Here is a 17,271-nt window from a genome sequence, read left to right as displayed (position 1 = left end):
AGCCTGTCACAGGCACTAACAAGTTGGTATCTTGTTTGGATGTGGGCTTACATGGATCATGTACTTAGTGTGAGTGGGAGGCTGGAGACAAAGAAAGTGGCCCAGGAGGCCTGAGCGATGTTTCTGTCTTTCTGCCGTAGAGGGGCCTGGCTGCACACAGAGTAGAAGAAGCACGAGAAACCACTTGCCGTCAACATTTCTTACATGTAAGCAGACAGCTTGTCAGCACAAGCTTTTCGCTAATAGCGATGAGAGTCCAGGTACAGGAAGGTGACAGATGAAACAGTGAGCTTTTCAGAACAGTGAGGACTTCACGCAGGTGCAGACACTGTCACCAGAGGTTCAAACCCTTTGTTAGGGAACACGAAGGATGCAAGCACTTCTGCTAAGCCACACTGCACCTGCTTCAATCCCATGGCACTCCCTGCTTCTCAAGGTTTCTGGACTCTTGGCTAAATAATGTAAGCATATAGTATAAGCATATAATGGATTTTGACCTATTTTTTTTTCTTTGCTTATGTACCCACAGCTCGGTTTAACTGCTGCAGCACATAAAACCCACAGTCAAAGAGCAGAAAGAGAATCAGTAAATGGAAGGCAGATCCTTCAAGCAGTACATTCCAGGCAAATAAGAATCTCATGGTTGTATTCTATATCCCATCACATTCATCTATTGAAACAGCTACATCAGATTCTATGGACTTAAATATATTCATTTTATTTAATCTCTATTAGTAGCAGTATTAGTATTGCTTTTTTTTTTTTTTTTTGAGACAGGGTCATACTATGTAGCCACACTTGTGGCTTTGAACACACTGCATATCCCAAGCCAGACTAGACCTTGCTTCAATATTCCTGCCCCAGCCTCCCAAGAAACTACTTTCTGGGCACCATGATACCCAGCTTAACCTTATTTGTTTTAAAATCTCCATCTTCCAGCCCATGTTCAGTTTAACAGTGTTTCTTCCTTCAGCCCCGTAACCCACCACAGGCTGCTCTAGGGGCTCTGGTTGGCATGCAGCATACAGTGACAGGATGGACTCCTTTGACTTCCCTGTACTCACTGCTCCAGTGTTTGATTTGGAGAAAGGAGGTGAAAAGTCCCCACAGGACAGCCTCTCTGAAGGTAGCTGCTATGACAAGGTCTTCTGAACCCATACTTCGTGTTAGCAATGGACAAATGGAAAACACACAGAACCACTCTGGACAGTTATTCAGCCGCAGACAACTCCCAGAGCATGAGGAGCCCCTTTCAAAATTCCATCTCCTACACCAGCTGTGACCACATGCCTCCTTTCTCTGAAGTAAGTCCCTCTGCATTTTTCATGGTGACTGCATCCCCTGTTCCTGTCATCTCTTCTGTGGAGATGGGCACAGGAAGAACTGACTTTCTGTGCCTTTAGAGACTGGAGCATTGAGTGATTTTCTTCTGTCTCCCCAACCTGGTTCTAATATCTCCCCAGGGTTCAGACACACCAGGTATATCAGCAAATCAAAAGGCTAAGCAGATATTCAAGTCAGAACGGTAGTGTAGTCTGCTCCTCATTGACATGACAAACATCCAACCAGACACAGCTTATGGGGGAAGGACTTCAGGCTTACAAATTCCAGGGGTATGCCATCAATGGTGGAAGATGCTGGCTCATTTCCATAAATCAACAGCAGAGAAACACCACCAAACAGTCAGCACTGCCAGCAAACATGAACCCTGGAGTTCAAACTTCTGTCTCCACACCTTTGGACTGGACTTCACATCTACTCCCAAATACACTTTCAGGCTGCATATGAAGTGAGTTCTGGGCTGTCATATAGACTTTCATTTGTCCCTAGAGTTTTGCATCAGAGAAGGGGCCTCTGCCCCAAGAAATTAGGAAAATACCCACCACCAAAAAGAAGCATAGAAATATCTGTTTCTTATGTGATGTCAAGGCCAGGGTCAGAGTCATTGGCTTAAAGTAAACTTTCCTTAACCAAGTAGTCTAAATGGACACTTGACCTCTCTGAAACATGATTTCCACATCTGTAAAATGAGAATGGAATGAGACAGCATCATTTTCTCAGAGCTAAGATTTCAAGAGTTAAGATATTGGAATGTGCTGCTGTTATAAAAGTGACTTAAACAAGCAATTTTTTAAAAGCTGTTTGGAAATTTCCTTCATAATTTGTGACTAGAGGCATAATTCAGAGTTATAACCAAAGATAATCTTTCCTATCTCCCCAAACATTTACAGTTTACTTTTTGGCTTGCTGTGATATTTCACCATGGATTAAGCCAAATGTATTCCATCCTGATTAAATGAAAGCAAAATTGAGTACCTTAAGTAGGTAAGTAAACACATAAAACTAGAAAGGCTAGCAAAGATGTAAACTATCACACACAGACCACAATAAAGGACCCCTATGACAATAAAGAGCCCAGGTCTTTATCTAGGACCATTACCATGATCTTAAGGCTAAAAATGGGTTTGTTGGAGGGACACAAGGGACACCCAGGGCCAGGAAAGGCACCTAGCACCAGGCTGGCATAGTCCTTCCTGCCAGTTTCCCAGGCACATGGTCTGTTATCTGTGCCTCTCTCTGTATATCTGCTTCCCTTGTGATGTGGGAGTATGGACTTGGTAGACAGATTGGAAGGAAGTCTGTTCCAATATGCAGGCATCTCAGGGAGAGACTTTTCCTAATAACACCAAGGTTTTGGGTTTAGTTTCCTTTGGCTCTGCTTTTAATGACGTTTGCTGTCACAATTGATGGCTCAATTTTGGGTGCCTTCAGAACAACAATTAAAGAAAAACAAAACAAGCAGTGGATAAGAAGAAAGTTGATTGAAAACAGTTAACTCTCCAAAAAATCAAAACAAGGTGAATTCTGTAAAGACATGTGACCTGGTGACTTAAACATACCAGGAGAAAAGGTCAGTTAGACAGAATAACAGTGCTGGCACCTACTCACGTTGAGTTCCAAGAAAGAGTAAGCTTTCACTGAGAAAAAGGTCGTTCCTTGTCATACAGACAATCTTTGGCTTTTGTTTTCGGATAATAATTTTCAGACCTCACAATGATTTAAGCCAAAACTTAAAGGCCCAGATGTTAGTCTAGGCTTTTGTAATAAACTTGTCCTAAAGTTGTCTGGAGAAAGGAAGAGAATTGTCTCTCAGCTTCCTTCAGTGGCTCATGTTTTGCTGTCTTGCTGTTCCAGAGAGTCCTGGCTCCCTTATACTTCAGCTCTTGTCCTTGCCTATTTTGCTTAACCTTTCAAAATTTTTCCCATTTGAAAGACTTGAATATTTTGCTTTCTTTTTGTGCCTGTGAACTGTTATTTTTGCTAATATTTAACTCTTTAAAATCATTGTTTTCTATAATACTTTGTCCCATATCTTCTACTGTGAGCATACAAGGAGGTTAGAAGAAAAGCTATTCTCAAAAGTGTTTATCGGTCTCTTAATTTTGGACAAAACATTAATAACTTATTGAAGATCCACTTCAGATATTGAATCTCGTTACTATGATGAGGGCAAAGAGGGAAGACCACTAAGGACTAAACCTTTAGTAAAGGAAGCTTCAATTTAGTATGAAGGCCAGGCAGATAGACATACCGCTGACTTGCCTGCCACAGGCTTTTCCTATTCTCTCCCACAACACGTGACTCTAGGGAACCATTTTGGGATTAGAAACTGTTCCGAGCTGACCTTCTTTCTGGGTAGACAATCATGCTTCCTTGTGTTCCACAGAGGCCCAGAGCTAGCGCACTCATCATGCCCCTCGTCCTTAAAAAAGTACTGGACTTCAAGGAACTGTGCAGCTCTTTCCTAAAAGATTCCGTTACTTGCCTCAAAGGTTCAGAGAGCAGCAAGCAGGAGGCAGGCAGGAAGGAGGTGAAGAGGTGTCTTATCCTGCTCCATCCTCATGAAGGGTTCTATGATGGATAACTTAAGGCTATGGGGGAAACTTACATTCAAGTTACCACATTCTGTCCCTGACCAGCTTTCCCCCTGGAAGCCTCCCCTCAGTCCTGGCATTTCCAAAACCCTGAAATCTCCACTGCAACCCATGGTTAGGATACACAGCTCCATGTCATGGTCTCACAGGGCTTCTGTGCAAGCATTGCAGCCCGCCCCACCTCGCCCCGTGGCCATATCCAGAACCACGTGCACCTCCTCACACCTCTGCCGTATATTTGTTATACTTCCAAAACTGTACCAGGTGGGTTACCAAATTTATTAAGCCAGGAATAAATAAGAGTGACTTTGAGAAGCAGAAAATTCCTTTAGCATTCTTCCTTTAGCCCTTTCCTTTCAGAAGAAGCAACACTTCTATTGTCCTCTTATTGCAGAGCAGCCAGTCAGTCCTCAGTGGTGATCATCTCTTAAACAATGGCAGCTGAAACAGTCTCTCTACCTGGGACCAAACCCTGCTCACATTTTCCCTGTGCACAATTTCACATTTTTCACCACATCCTCTGCTTTATGTTTTCATCCTCTAATCATACCAGTCCATTACTTCTAAATTCAACTTTGTTCAAGATCTCAGGACACAGTCAGAACAGCACATGAACTGCCTCTAGCCCAGTGTTGTAGTCAGCTCTGGGGTAACTACCATGTTGCTAGGATGAACTTCTAAACAGACACAGTTCATGGAAGGAAGAGTTTATTTCAGTTTACAGATCCAAGGAATGTTCAATCAATGGCTAAAGAAGATGGCTCCCATTCATAAATCCAAGCAGACAGACACCACCATGAAAACAGCCAGCACCATAAGCAAGCACAAATGAACAGCAAACAGCAGGAAACAGGAATCCAGCACCAGAGACCCAGGTAGAGTTCAGACCTCTCTTCATACCTTTAGGCTGGAATCAGATCTTCCCCCATGACACCTCTTCCAGTCAGGCAGCTGGAAATCCAAGTTTTAATAAAACAACCAAGTCTATTGGTGGACAAAGATTCAAACTACTATACCCAGTTCCTGGCAAAGTCCCTTTTTCCATTCTAAACTTCATAAGCTGAGCCTTCAGAGTCTACAGATTTCTACATTTATATACGGTCCATCAATGGATTGGTCCATCGATGTTACTCTATTCCAATGTTCCAAATCCTTCCAAATTACTCCCACAAACTAGTTCCAAATAATCAAAATTCACATGGTCAGGTTCATTGTCGCAATGACCCTACCTCTGGTACCAGTTTTCTATAGCAGTTACCTTCTTGTTCTTGAGGCAAAACACCATCTTCTATTTTCATGACTTGTTCTTTTGACTTCCTCCATTATCTATGACAAAATATGAACAGATGGGCCCAATATTGTTCAGGTCTTGTATAGGTAATATCAGTTGCTATTATGTTATAAATGCAATGTTGAAATAGAATATTTTGTTTAAAAACTCATCTTTTGCGGAGCTGGTGAGATGGCTTAGCAGTTAAGGTGCTTGCCTGCCAAGCCTAAGGACCCAGGTTTGATTCCCCAGTACCCATACAAGCCAGATGCATAAGATGGCACATACATTTGGAGTTCGTTTGCAGTGGCTATAGAGGTCCTGATGTGCCCATTCTCTCTCAAGAAAAAAAAAATCATCTGTTGCTTTCATTGTAAATATTTAGTAGGTTCAGCTTCCCTCCCTTCTCCAAACTGTCTAGTTGGTACTTCTCCAGATGCATGGAGTGAGCGGTATTGCTGTAACCATTAAGGGTAGGACAGCAGAACAACAGTATGGACAGCTATGGACAAGGAGAGCCCAGGGAACAAGAACCTGCAGTGTGTCTCTAAACTGCTCCTCAGTTAACCTGTTAGCATTTAAGCAGGCAGATGATTCTACTCTTAGCCTAAAGGCATAACATATTTGACTCATGTGCACAATTCCCTTGTGCATGCTCACTAAGAAACTGGCAAATTAGCCAGGTGTGGTGGCGCATGCCTATAATCCCAGCACTTGGGAGGCAGAGTTAGGAGGACTGCTATGAGTTCAAGGCCACCCTGAGACTACAGAGTGAATTCCAGCCAGCCTGGGCTAGAGCAAGACCCAACCTCAAAAAAAAAAAAAAATCCCAGAAACTATCAAATTACAATTTCATTTCCCTTGTGTTTATTAATGGTCCATGTTATCCCCCCCCCCACTTTTTTTGCCAAAGTAGGCTCTCATTCTACTTCAGGCTGACCTGGAATTCACTATGTACTCTCAGGGTAGCCTCAAACTCACACTCACTGCAATCCTCCTACCTCTGCCTCCCAAGTGCTGGGTTTGAACACATGAGCCACCATGCCCAGCTCCATGCTATCCTTAAAAGGTTATGAGGGAGCTTATGACAGAGTACCTGCTTATGTCTAAAAGATAAAAACTGACTTAGATGGATAGTGTGAGCTTGGAATTTTCCTGCCTCACCTCCACTTTACACTTATTTCTTCCCAGTTCCTCTGGAAAAAGGATTTATGTCACAGATAGAATTAGTATCATCTCATCACAAGTTCCTAGAAGAGACTTGTACCCATGCGTGGCTAATCTGTGGACTTCATCCATCGCTTACAGAAGCTTGATCAATCCACTCATAGAAACTCAATTTGGAAAATAAGTCTGGATTCTGATGCAAGAGAAGCTCTTCTACCGTTGGAGCTTCTGTCAGCATTACGGAACCAGACTTGCTCCAGAGCCACAGTGTGGGGAGACCAAGTTCTATAACCAGCCTAACCAGAGAGGACAGAGATGGAAACAGGAGCAGACTGAGGTGACAGGAGTTTTCAGAACTTCCCAGATCCAGCCCTGACTAAACTGGTCTAAGACTATCCCAGGTCTTAGATTGTATGTAGAAGTCATCATTATAGCCTTTTACTCCCAATTAAGTAGAGTATTTTTTTTGTCATTGTCATCTAAGGGTCCTGATTAATTCAATATATGAGAAAAGTGGGGTAGGAAAAAGATAAGGCTAGAGAGAAGAAAAATTTGAAGCTATTAGTACAATAACTAGACACCAAAATGTTTGCCATGAACTTCAGTACACTGGATAGTGTGGACCACATGGTTAATATGGAGTAACACTTGTTTATTATAGCCCCAGGAAATTAAAACTCATCAAAATGCTCAGAAATAGAACTAGACCTGATGGTAAAATTTGAGAGCAATTTCTGCCTTAGGATCCCAATGAAGAAGATGGTGCATGAAATGTTGAGTCACATCTTCAGCGGTGCCCTCAAGACAATAAAAAATCTGAGTTTCCCAGAAGTGTTTTCTATACCATTGTGTGGAGCAGGCAGAGGATGTAACACCAAGGCACAATTCAATGGACAGGTTGCTTTCGTTTCTCAAATATTACTTTATATTGGTCACTATTAAAATCTGAATTTAAACACTTTCTTGGAGAGGTGGTTCATGTCTGTCAGCTAGTTTGATATTACACTGTCCCAGACTTAGTTGCTTTTCTAGTGATACTACGATAACCACGAAGCTTGGAATTTTCTTCAGCACCTTCGCAGTTCTAATGAGACACCATGAAGAGAAAAAATAACAGACTGACCACGCTGTGTCTTCCCCAGTGTCTCTGGAATCAACTTATTGACAACTTCCTCCATGTCACAGGGGAAGTTTGCATCATTTTTAGGATTTGGTGTAGCTGTTGGTGCTGAGCACAAGATATCTCAGCTGTCTGGTTCTTGTAGTTTTTGTAGTAAAACCAGCACTGAACAGATGAAGCAAATAATGGTCAGTAGTCTTGACATCATTGTGAATTCCAATTATAGTCTTCAGTGTTTGACCATGGGTAAGAGCCATGCTGGGGAAGTTAGCAGCCAGTTTTGCCATATGCATCCTCAGTAACTAGCTTGGGTTTTGCAGATATAGCTTCATCATTCTGCAGTTCAACAAAGTTCATTTCAAATACAAGGCCCTGGAGCCACCAGATGTAATTCAAGTTTCTTAAGTTCTTGTGATCAGTGCTTTCCCAATATTCTTATATTGAATAAAGTCAATGCGTTCATATCACACAATTTTTTTCCTTTTGGTTTTTCAAGGTAGAGTTTCACTCTTGCTCAGGTTGACCTGCAATTCACTATGTAGTCTCAGGGTGGCCTAAAACTCATGTTGATCCTCCTATCTCTGCCTCCCAAGTGCTGTGATTAAAGGCATTCGCCACCACGCCCAGTTTATCATGCAAATCTTTCTTAGAAAATGGGTTAGGGGCTAGAATCGTGGCTTAGCAGTTAAGCACTTGCCTGTGAAGCCTAAGGACCCCGGTTGGAGGCTTGATTCCCCAGGACCCACATTAGCCAGATGCACAAGGGGGTGCATGCATCTGGAGTTCATTTGCAGTGACAGGAAACTCTGGTATGCCCATTCCCCCCACCCTCTCTCTCTGTCTCTTTCTCTCTCTGTCTGTAACTCTCAAATAAATAAATAAAATAAACAACCAAACAAAAAAAGAGAAAATGGGCCAGTACTGTACATTTTGTGTTCTTTACTGGCTGGCATGTGTGAACTGCTAAGCAAGTGCCCTCAGACCCTCATATGAGTATATTAGGAGCTTCCTGCCTCTAATAGGCCCATGCAGAGCCTGGGTGTTGGGTTTTGAGTAGAACAGGAGGGTGAAATCCTGCCTATTCTTAGAGTTGCATCCATCTAAATTGCATAGTTTAAATTATACCACCAAGCCATGGTAACAAAAATGGCATATGCCTGCCTAAACAGACACATAAGCAATTGAACAAAATACAGGACCCATATAAACCCTTTGAGCTCCTAGAGCTGCTTGTTGTTTGATAAAGTTGTGAAATATACATATTAGGTTAAAACAAAAAGCCTCTTCCAAAAAATAGTGCTGAAAAACTGGATTCCCATGTGTAGAAGAATTTTATTGCATCCGTATCTCTCACCCTTTAAAACAATCCATTCAAAATGGACCAGAGACATTAATGTGATACCTGAAACTACAGAAGAAAACATATGCAAAACACTTCGTGATATGGAAGTAGGCAAAGACTTTCTGAAAAGAACTCCAATAACTCAGAAAACAATCCCCAAAATTTACAAATTGTATGGTACAAAATTAAATGGTTTCTGCACAGCAAAGGAAATTATTAGCATAGTGAAGAGATAGCTTGCAGAATGGAAGATGGTATCTGCCTACTATATACATCTGACAAAGGATTAATATCTAGAATCTATGATAACTATAAAAATAAGCTCCAAGAAATAATCTGATTAATAAATGGTCTAATGAACTGAATATATGGCTCTCAAGGAAGAATTATAAATAGCCAATAACTTTTTTAAAGTTTGCAACATTTCTAACAAACAGAGGAATACATATTAAAACTACATTGAGATTCCATCTTGCCCCTGTCAAAATGCCTATTATCAAGAAAGTAAACAACAAATACTGGTAAAAATTTGAAGAAAGTAGTTTTGTTTTTTTTTTTTTTTTGAGGTAGAGCTTTCCATGTAGCCCAGGCTGATCTGGAATTCACTATGTAGTCTCAGGGTGGCCTTGAACTCATGGCAATCCTCCTACCTCTGCCTCTCAAGTGCTGAGATTAAAGGCATGTGCCACCACACCTAGAGAAAGTAGAATTTTTATACACAAATGGTGGGAATGTTAACTAGTACAACCACTATGGAAATCAGAGTGGAGGTTCCTCAAAACCTAAAAATAGAACTCTCACATGACCCAGCTATACTGCTGCATACTAGAGAGATACTTACATATCCGTGTTTATTGTCGCATTGTTTGCTGTAGTCAAATCACGGAATCAACCTAGAAACTCATAAATAGAATAAAGAAGAAAATGAGGTTAAAATAAGTCATGTTTTCTCTCATATATAGACTCTAAATTTAAACACTGTGTGTGTGTGTGTGTGTGTGTGTGTGTGTGTGTGTGTGAAAAGTAGAAAGGGACCAGGCATGGTGGCACACACCTTGAATCCCAGCACTCAGGAAGTTGAGGTAGGAGGATTGCTGGAAGTTTGAGGCCAGCTTGAGACTACATAGTGAATTCCAGCCAGCCTGGGCTACAGTGGGACCCTACGTCGAATCTTTTTTTTTAAGTAGAAAGGAGACAATGAAACAGGTGAATGGGAGATGTTTAAAGGTCAGAAAAAGATAAACAAGAAAGGGTAATGAAACATATGTGATATGAAAGCAGAAGTAGGGACTACTGAGGAGAGGAAGAGGGCCAGCAAGAAGTGGGAGTGGGGTCAGGGGAGGATAGTGTGTATGAACATGTAAAATAGAAAGGACATATTCTTAAAAAGGTGGTGGTGTTTAGGCGTCCTGTCAGCCCACAATAGAGGACACAAAGCCCACAAAGTCAAATGACATGCAAAAGATATCAGCTAATCTGGGATCAATGGCCCATGTCCCAGTAATCTGACCAGCCTCTAGTAAGTGGGGCCCCACAGCATTCACCACTCGTACCTCCTGGAAGCAGTTTTCAGGAGGAAACTGTACAAATGGTAAATGTAGCTCTTTGCTAGAAGAACTTAGTACAAGTGTCAAACTATACCTTGAGCTGACTGGCTTGGGAATCTAGGACAGTTAATATTTTTTTTTGCTTGGGAAGCTAATCTAAGATAGTCTATGGTAATTAGATAAGATAAATTCTTACCCATTATTGCCATTTTCACCCTGATTTCATAAGCCTATGTCATATGCAGAGAAGAGACTCTTTTCTCTCTGTGATGAAGGCATGGGTCACTGAGTGGGATTCTCATAAAGGAGCCCCCCTTGCCCTAAAGAATCCTTCCTAGTTAAAGAAGGTTGCTTGCAAAGGCTGCAGGCCAGTTCCAGTTCCTCAGCGCTCACATAAAGCCAGAGGCAGAGTGGAGTATGCGTCTGTGATCCCAGTGTGCCTGCAACAATGGGAGGTGGAAGGTCAGAGAGACTGATTTCTTTTGAAGTCTGCAGTGCTGTTTGCAAGAGACCCTGTCTCAAAGAAGGTGGAACTCAGGTACTTTGAAGTTGTTCTCTGACCTCCACAAATGCACTTTGGCACATATGCCTACACACACACACTCACACACACACACATAAATTTATTTTTATCTACTTATTTGAAAGAAAGAGGCAAAGAGAGGGGGAGAGAGAGTGAAAGAGAGAGAGAGAATGAGCATGCCAGGGCCTCCAGCCATATGCACCACCTGGTTTATGTGAGTCCTGGGGAATCGAACCTGGATCCTTAGACTTCATAAGTAGGCCAGCACCTTAACTGTTAAGCTATAGCTCCAGCCCAAATGTTTTTTTTTTTTTTTTTAAGAAACCTTCTCACCTTCAATGTTGTTGAGAGCTTTTTATAATCTTCTGAATTTCAACACTGTGTGGCTCATATTGCATGGTTCCCATGCAAGTAAAAGTACTGGGACCACGTGTTGCTAAACTTATGAGTTGAATGTGCAATAATCACCAGATAATCACATAAAAGTGTAGCTGATAAAGGCTTTTTGTTCTTATCGAGATGGAAAAGTCTTTGAAAATCCCTCATAACATTTTTCCCTCTGGCTATAATCTTAGAAGTTGGATTTCTAGCATTTTGTAAGTCCAGCCCATATTTTTAATTCTATTTCCATTATATGGCCATTACCTCCATGGAAAATATATACAAAGTTCATTTCTAATAGTCACAAATCTTCATTTCTTCCCCTTGCCCAATTGAATTGAACTTTCAGACCATTTCTTCCATGGAATTTCATTCATGTATATTTATATATTTGAAAGGCTTATTGATATTTATGTTGAATAAACAGACTTTTGTAAATAGAAACCAGTTATTTTTATTCTTGTGACTATAAAGTTTTGACTGTTAAATTTTCACCTGGATTTGCTTAACAGTACAGCTGATATTGCAATATTATTGCTCAAAACAGCTATAGTACTAATTTTACTAAGTACTTAAACATAAAAGTAGAATTTTCTTAGTCTTCCCTTCATGAGACCTAATAGGACAACTTTTTTAGTTAGTATATAGATTCATAGGTGAATATTAACTAGTGGTAGAATAAGACAGGATTCAGCACCAATTTCTCATTTCCAGTTTTGCCTTTTTACAAATGCAAGCATGAAGAAACCCAGTTCATCTGAATAATTAGATGAAAATAGAAGACGTTTCCCCCCCCCTCAATGGACCTTAATTCTTTGATCTCCTCCCAAGTTATATTCAGAAAATCAAATACTAATTTGTATAACCTTACTGGAGACTTACCCTAAATGCCCCACATTTCACTACAGAGATCTTTGTTCAACCATGTTTATAACTGCTCAATTCATAATAGCTAAGACCTGGAATCAACCCAGGTGCCATCATTGGGTGGATGGATAACCAAGCTGTGGTACATTTGCATGATGGAATTCTATTCTGCAGTAAGAAAAAAATGACACAATGACATTTATAGAAAAATGGTCAAATTCAGTGAACTCACACAATCACAGAAATACAATCATTGCATGGTCTCACTCGTCTGTGGTTCCTAACCTGGATCAGCCTGAGTTGTTGACAGGCAACTCAAGGCCTGGAAAATAAGGAGAGTAAGGCTTGGGGGGAGGGGGGGAATGTGGGAGGATCAAAAAAACTGAACCCAAAATGAGCTGGTACCATAGAAACCTTTATCCTTGAAGATAGACTAAAAGGTTGAACTCTTAACAGGAACATGGGGGTGAGGAGCACCTGAAAAGAAGGGTCCTAGGAAGATGGAAATGAAGACTAACCTTAAATTTTTTTTCTTTCCCCTTGGCTCTGGCCTATAACTCCCAGTACCAGGAGGCAGGAAGAGCTATTGATTGGAGAGACCTATAAGGTCCCCCAAAACAAGACAGACTTCCGTCAAAGAACTTGCTTACCCACCAGCAGTTAATGGTAAGACCCTTCTGCTGAAGACACCATATGCTGTCAGCATGGAACATGGAGAAACCTGGCTGGGATCCAGAAGAGAACCAGACCCCATATAGGTAGCCCATCTAGTGCTGGAAGGCACTACATGAGCTACTGGGGGAAAGTGGCCAACATCTGTCCGAGCAACACAGGGTCTAAGCTACTCAGCAAAAACCCACCTGATGTGATGCTCACACAAGTGCAATAGTGCCACACAGCCATGGTAGGTAAACAGCTGCTGTAGGATTGGCTAACAGATCCGCTCAATAAAAAGAAACCCATATCTGGAACTGGGAACTGAGTCAGAATCATATTCAGCCAATGATTTTACTCTCCAATATCAAGCTCCCACTAATGTTGGGCTAAGACAGGGACTACACCCATTAAATTTTCTCTAAATCAATAGTGGTTATCCCATTTAACTTGTGCTTACTTCACTTTCTGGTGGAGAATCTGCTTCTCCTTTTCAGATGGTAATGGGACCCAAGGAGATAACTACTCATAACACTTCAGCCTGGTCAAAGTTGAAACCCCAGAAGAATTGGGGAATGAGCAAGAATGCTGCTTTTTTGGTGAACCTGATATCAGCACAAGGGTGAAGGAGATTGACATTGAGGAGATAGACACTCAACACCTACCAAAACAGAGATCCAGAGTCTCCTAAGAGCACATCACTGAAGTAGACACCCAACATGGCTCAGGGAATTAGAGCCACAAGTTGGGACATTATGCACAGAGACATTGCCTTTCCCCCATAAATGACTGCTGCTCCCACAATGCACGACCCACACATCCCCACCCAGTGGCCTGTGATCCCAATGAAGAGGGCCCCTCTGGAAAGGGTGCAGGAATAAGGGAAGGGATGGTACCAACATGTGTTGTTTCCATAATAAGTCTGTCCATAACTAATTTTAAAAAATCCAAAAAAAAATACTCTTTAATGATCATGTAAAAAATAGTTGGCTTTCTTTTAATTTTTCTAAACCAAAATAGTAGAGACTATGGCCTAGATGTGTAGCTCAGAGCACACATGTAGCAATCATTGAGGCCCTAGGTTCAATGTCAATAGTTTAAAAAATAATAATTTAGTTCGAGGCCACCCTGAGACTACATAGTTAATTCCAGGTCAGCCTGGACCAGAGTGAGACCCTACCTTGAAAAACCAATATATATATATATATATTTAAAAATTTTATTAAAGTATCTCCTTTCTCAAAACATCTATTTTAAAACTTTTTATTGACAATTGTCATATACACACATACTTTAATCATAACCCCTTACCATTAACTTTCTTCTGTTCTCTTCCCCCCAACCTTCTGACACTGAACCCCTTCTTTTTTCCAACTACACCCTCTCTTTGATGTGGTTTTTGGTCCTTCTCCATTACCCACGACAGCATGTTGATGGACCCAGTAGTGTGCAGGTTTTGTTCAGGTGACCTCCATGAGTCATGAATATAATGGCCACTTCTTGTCCAAAATCCAGAGTTCTGAAACCCTCCTCTCCATCCTTTGATTCTTATATTCCTTCCACAATGTCTCCTAAGTCCTGGAGGGTGCCAAAGAGGTGTCACACTTAGCGCTGAGCACTCAACTGTCACTTCTCAGCACTTTCATGAAAACTTTTGTATTTAATTGCCTCTTTCAAGTCCCAGGCTTTGTTATAACCCTGCTTGTCATACACTTGCATGACTCATAAGCCACACTTGAGGGCATGTAGCTCAAGGAAGCTCCATTGTGATGGGGGAACAGGGGAAGGATAGGTATTTAACTTCATATGGAAATTGGGGATCTGGAACAATATTCCCTCAGAACTAATTCTATACCACATATCCTCAGAAGACCTCAGGGGCCTCTGGATCATGTGCCATCTCAATCGGAAGGCTAATGTTTTAGCATGGGCAGAAAGTTATATAAAAACCTTATATGGGCTGGAGAGATGGCTTAGCAGTTGCGGAGCTTTTCTGCAAAGCCAAAGGACCCGGGTTGGATTCCCAGGGCCCACATAAACCAGATACACAAGGTGGTGCATGCATCTGGAGTTCGTTTATGGTGGCTGAAGACCCTGGCATGACCATTCTCTCTCTCTGTCATAAATAAATAAAATTTAATTAAAAACTTTAAGTGTATATAATAAAATATTCCCTGACAGTGAAGCAATGACATAAAGAAGAATCATATAACTATTACCTGGAGGAAGACAGCTACGTGGGAAAGGCCCTGTGAGAGGGGCCACTTCAGCTGAGCCCAGAGGACAAGGCCAGGAAGTTTATTCCAAGGAGGAACAGCAAGAACAAAGGTCTGTGGGAAGAAATGTCACATATTCAAGATGTCACAAGATCAGTGTGGCCTGAGCAGGATGAGAAAAGGGTGGTGTAAAGGGAGGTAAAATCAGAGAGACAGATGTCACCAGATTTGTGTGGCTCTGAAGGAGCTGCGTGTTATATTCAGCACGATTCAAAGCCACAGGGGTTTTAGGCAAAAAAGCAATAGGAGCTAAACTGTAGAAAAACTATTCTGGGTGCTGACATGAAGGGGTAGGGGATGGTAGAGAAGCAAGACAGTGTGTGCTTTGAATGTAAATGTTCCCCATGGCCTCCGTGTTTTTGTTTAGACTTCCCACTTAGACTCCAGCATGAGGAGGCCAGTGTAGCCCTCTGTGTCCAGAGGCAGCTGGCACTTGCTGTTCTCTCTGTGCTGAGGCTGTGTAATGGTGTGAGTCAGTTGCCCTTCACTGGCATGATATGAAATTGTCAGCCTGAATTAGACCCTTTCCTCCCATAATATGCTTCTAGTCAGTTGCTTTATCTCAGTAACAAGAAGCTAACTGCTACGGGAAATCACAGGCAGAAGTGATTGCAGCTTGGAGCAGAGGAGGAACAGCGGAGTTAAGAGGAGTTGAATTTAGGAAATCATTTGGAGGAAAACAAAAAAGCACCAATTATCGGTAAATTAGATAAAGAATGTAAAGAAAAGAGGAGAGCTGAAGGGCAGGGCGGGGATGGTACATTCGGGCTGGGCTGAGCGACAGGAAAGGAGACACAGGACCCCAATGAATACACTGAGCAGAGGTTATGCAGGAAGGGCATCCTGCTCCCAAAAGAAAGCCTGAAAGAACTAGAAAAGAAAGAATTGGAGGAGGAGGGGCAGCACAGCCTCCAGCAGTCAGTGGTAAAAAACGTATGAAGATATGACTTTAGAAGAGCTGGAGAAGGATGAGGATGAACGGGCTATTGAAATGTACAGGCAGCAAAGACTGGCTGAGTTGAAAGCGAATCAACTGAAGAATAAACTTGGAGAGGTTTTGGAGATATCAGTAAAGGATTATGTTCAAGAAGCTATCAAAGCCGGGAAGGCTTGTGGGTAGTTTTGCATCTTTACAAACAAGCGATTCCTCTCTGTGCCTTGATAAACCAATACTTCAGTGGGCTTGCCAGGAAATTTCCCGATGTGAAGTTTATCAAAACTATTTCGACAACCTGCGTATATCCAATTATCCCGATAGGAATCTGCCTACAATATGAGTTTACCTGGAAGGTGATACCAAGGCTCAGTTCATTGGTCTTCTGGTGTTGGGTGGCATGAACCTGACTAGAGATGAGCTGGAGTGGAAGGTCTCTGAGTCTGGAGCAATCAAGAGAGACGTGGAAGAGGAACCCACTGAAGAGGTACTGCTGTCTTCAATAGGGGCTCTGTGCCCCTGGAGAGGGACAGTGATTCTGAGGTCGATTAAGACTACAGCTTCTGAAACTTTCTTACCTTTTTTCTTGTGATAAATTATTTGGATTTTTAAAAATGTTTTTATTTTATTTTATATATTTTAGAGAGAGAGAATTGGCATACCAGGGCCTCAGCCACTGAAATTGGACTCCAGATGCTTCCGTCACCTAATGTGCATGTGTGAACCTGTGTGCCTCACCATTGTGTGTCTGGCTAATGTGGGATCTGGAGAGTTGAACATAGGTCCTTAGGCTTCACAGGCAAGTGCCTTAGCCACTAACCCATCTCTACAGCCCTGGATTTTTTTTTTTTTTTTTTTTTTTTTTTGGTAAAGAGGAAGAAAGCAAGAGCAAGTACTTTTTCTAAGCCCTTTTATAATTTCATACATTTCAAAAAATAATTATTGCTGGGAATTCTATTAAATTCCTTGAAATTTTCTTTTTAAATTAACACTTCTTCTTAAAAATATTTTTAAACTTTATTTATTTATTTATTTATTTGAGAAAGAGATAAAAAGAGGCAGAGAGAGAGAATGGGCATGCCAGGGCCTATGGCCACTGAAAACAAATTCCAGATGCATGTGCCACCTTGTGCATCTGGCTTACATGGGTACTGGGGAATCGAACCTGGATCCTTAGGCTTGGCAGGCAAGTGCCTTAACTGCTAAGCCATCTCTCCAGCCCAAATTAACATTTATTTAAGGAAAAATTAAAGCA

At 41.6% G+C, this 17,271-nt stretch overlaps 1 pseudogene; it reads left to right on the top strand.

Moving 5' to 3' along the window:
- Nucleotides 1-1,035: 1,035 nt before the first annotated feature.
- LOC101606641 lies at nucleotides 1,036-16,568 on the top strand (annotated as a pseudogene).
- Nucleotides 16,569-17,271: the final 703 nt, after the last annotated feature.

Source organism: Jaculus jaculus, chromosome 1, assembly GCF_020740685.1.
Source record: "Jaculus jaculus isolate mJacJac1 chromosome 1, mJacJac1.mat.Y.cur, whole genome shotgun sequence".
Lineage (NCBI taxonomy): Eukaryota > Metazoa > Chordata > Mammalia > Rodentia > Dipodidae > Jaculus > Jaculus jaculus.
This window is presented reverse-complemented; position numbering and strand designations above follow the sequence as displayed.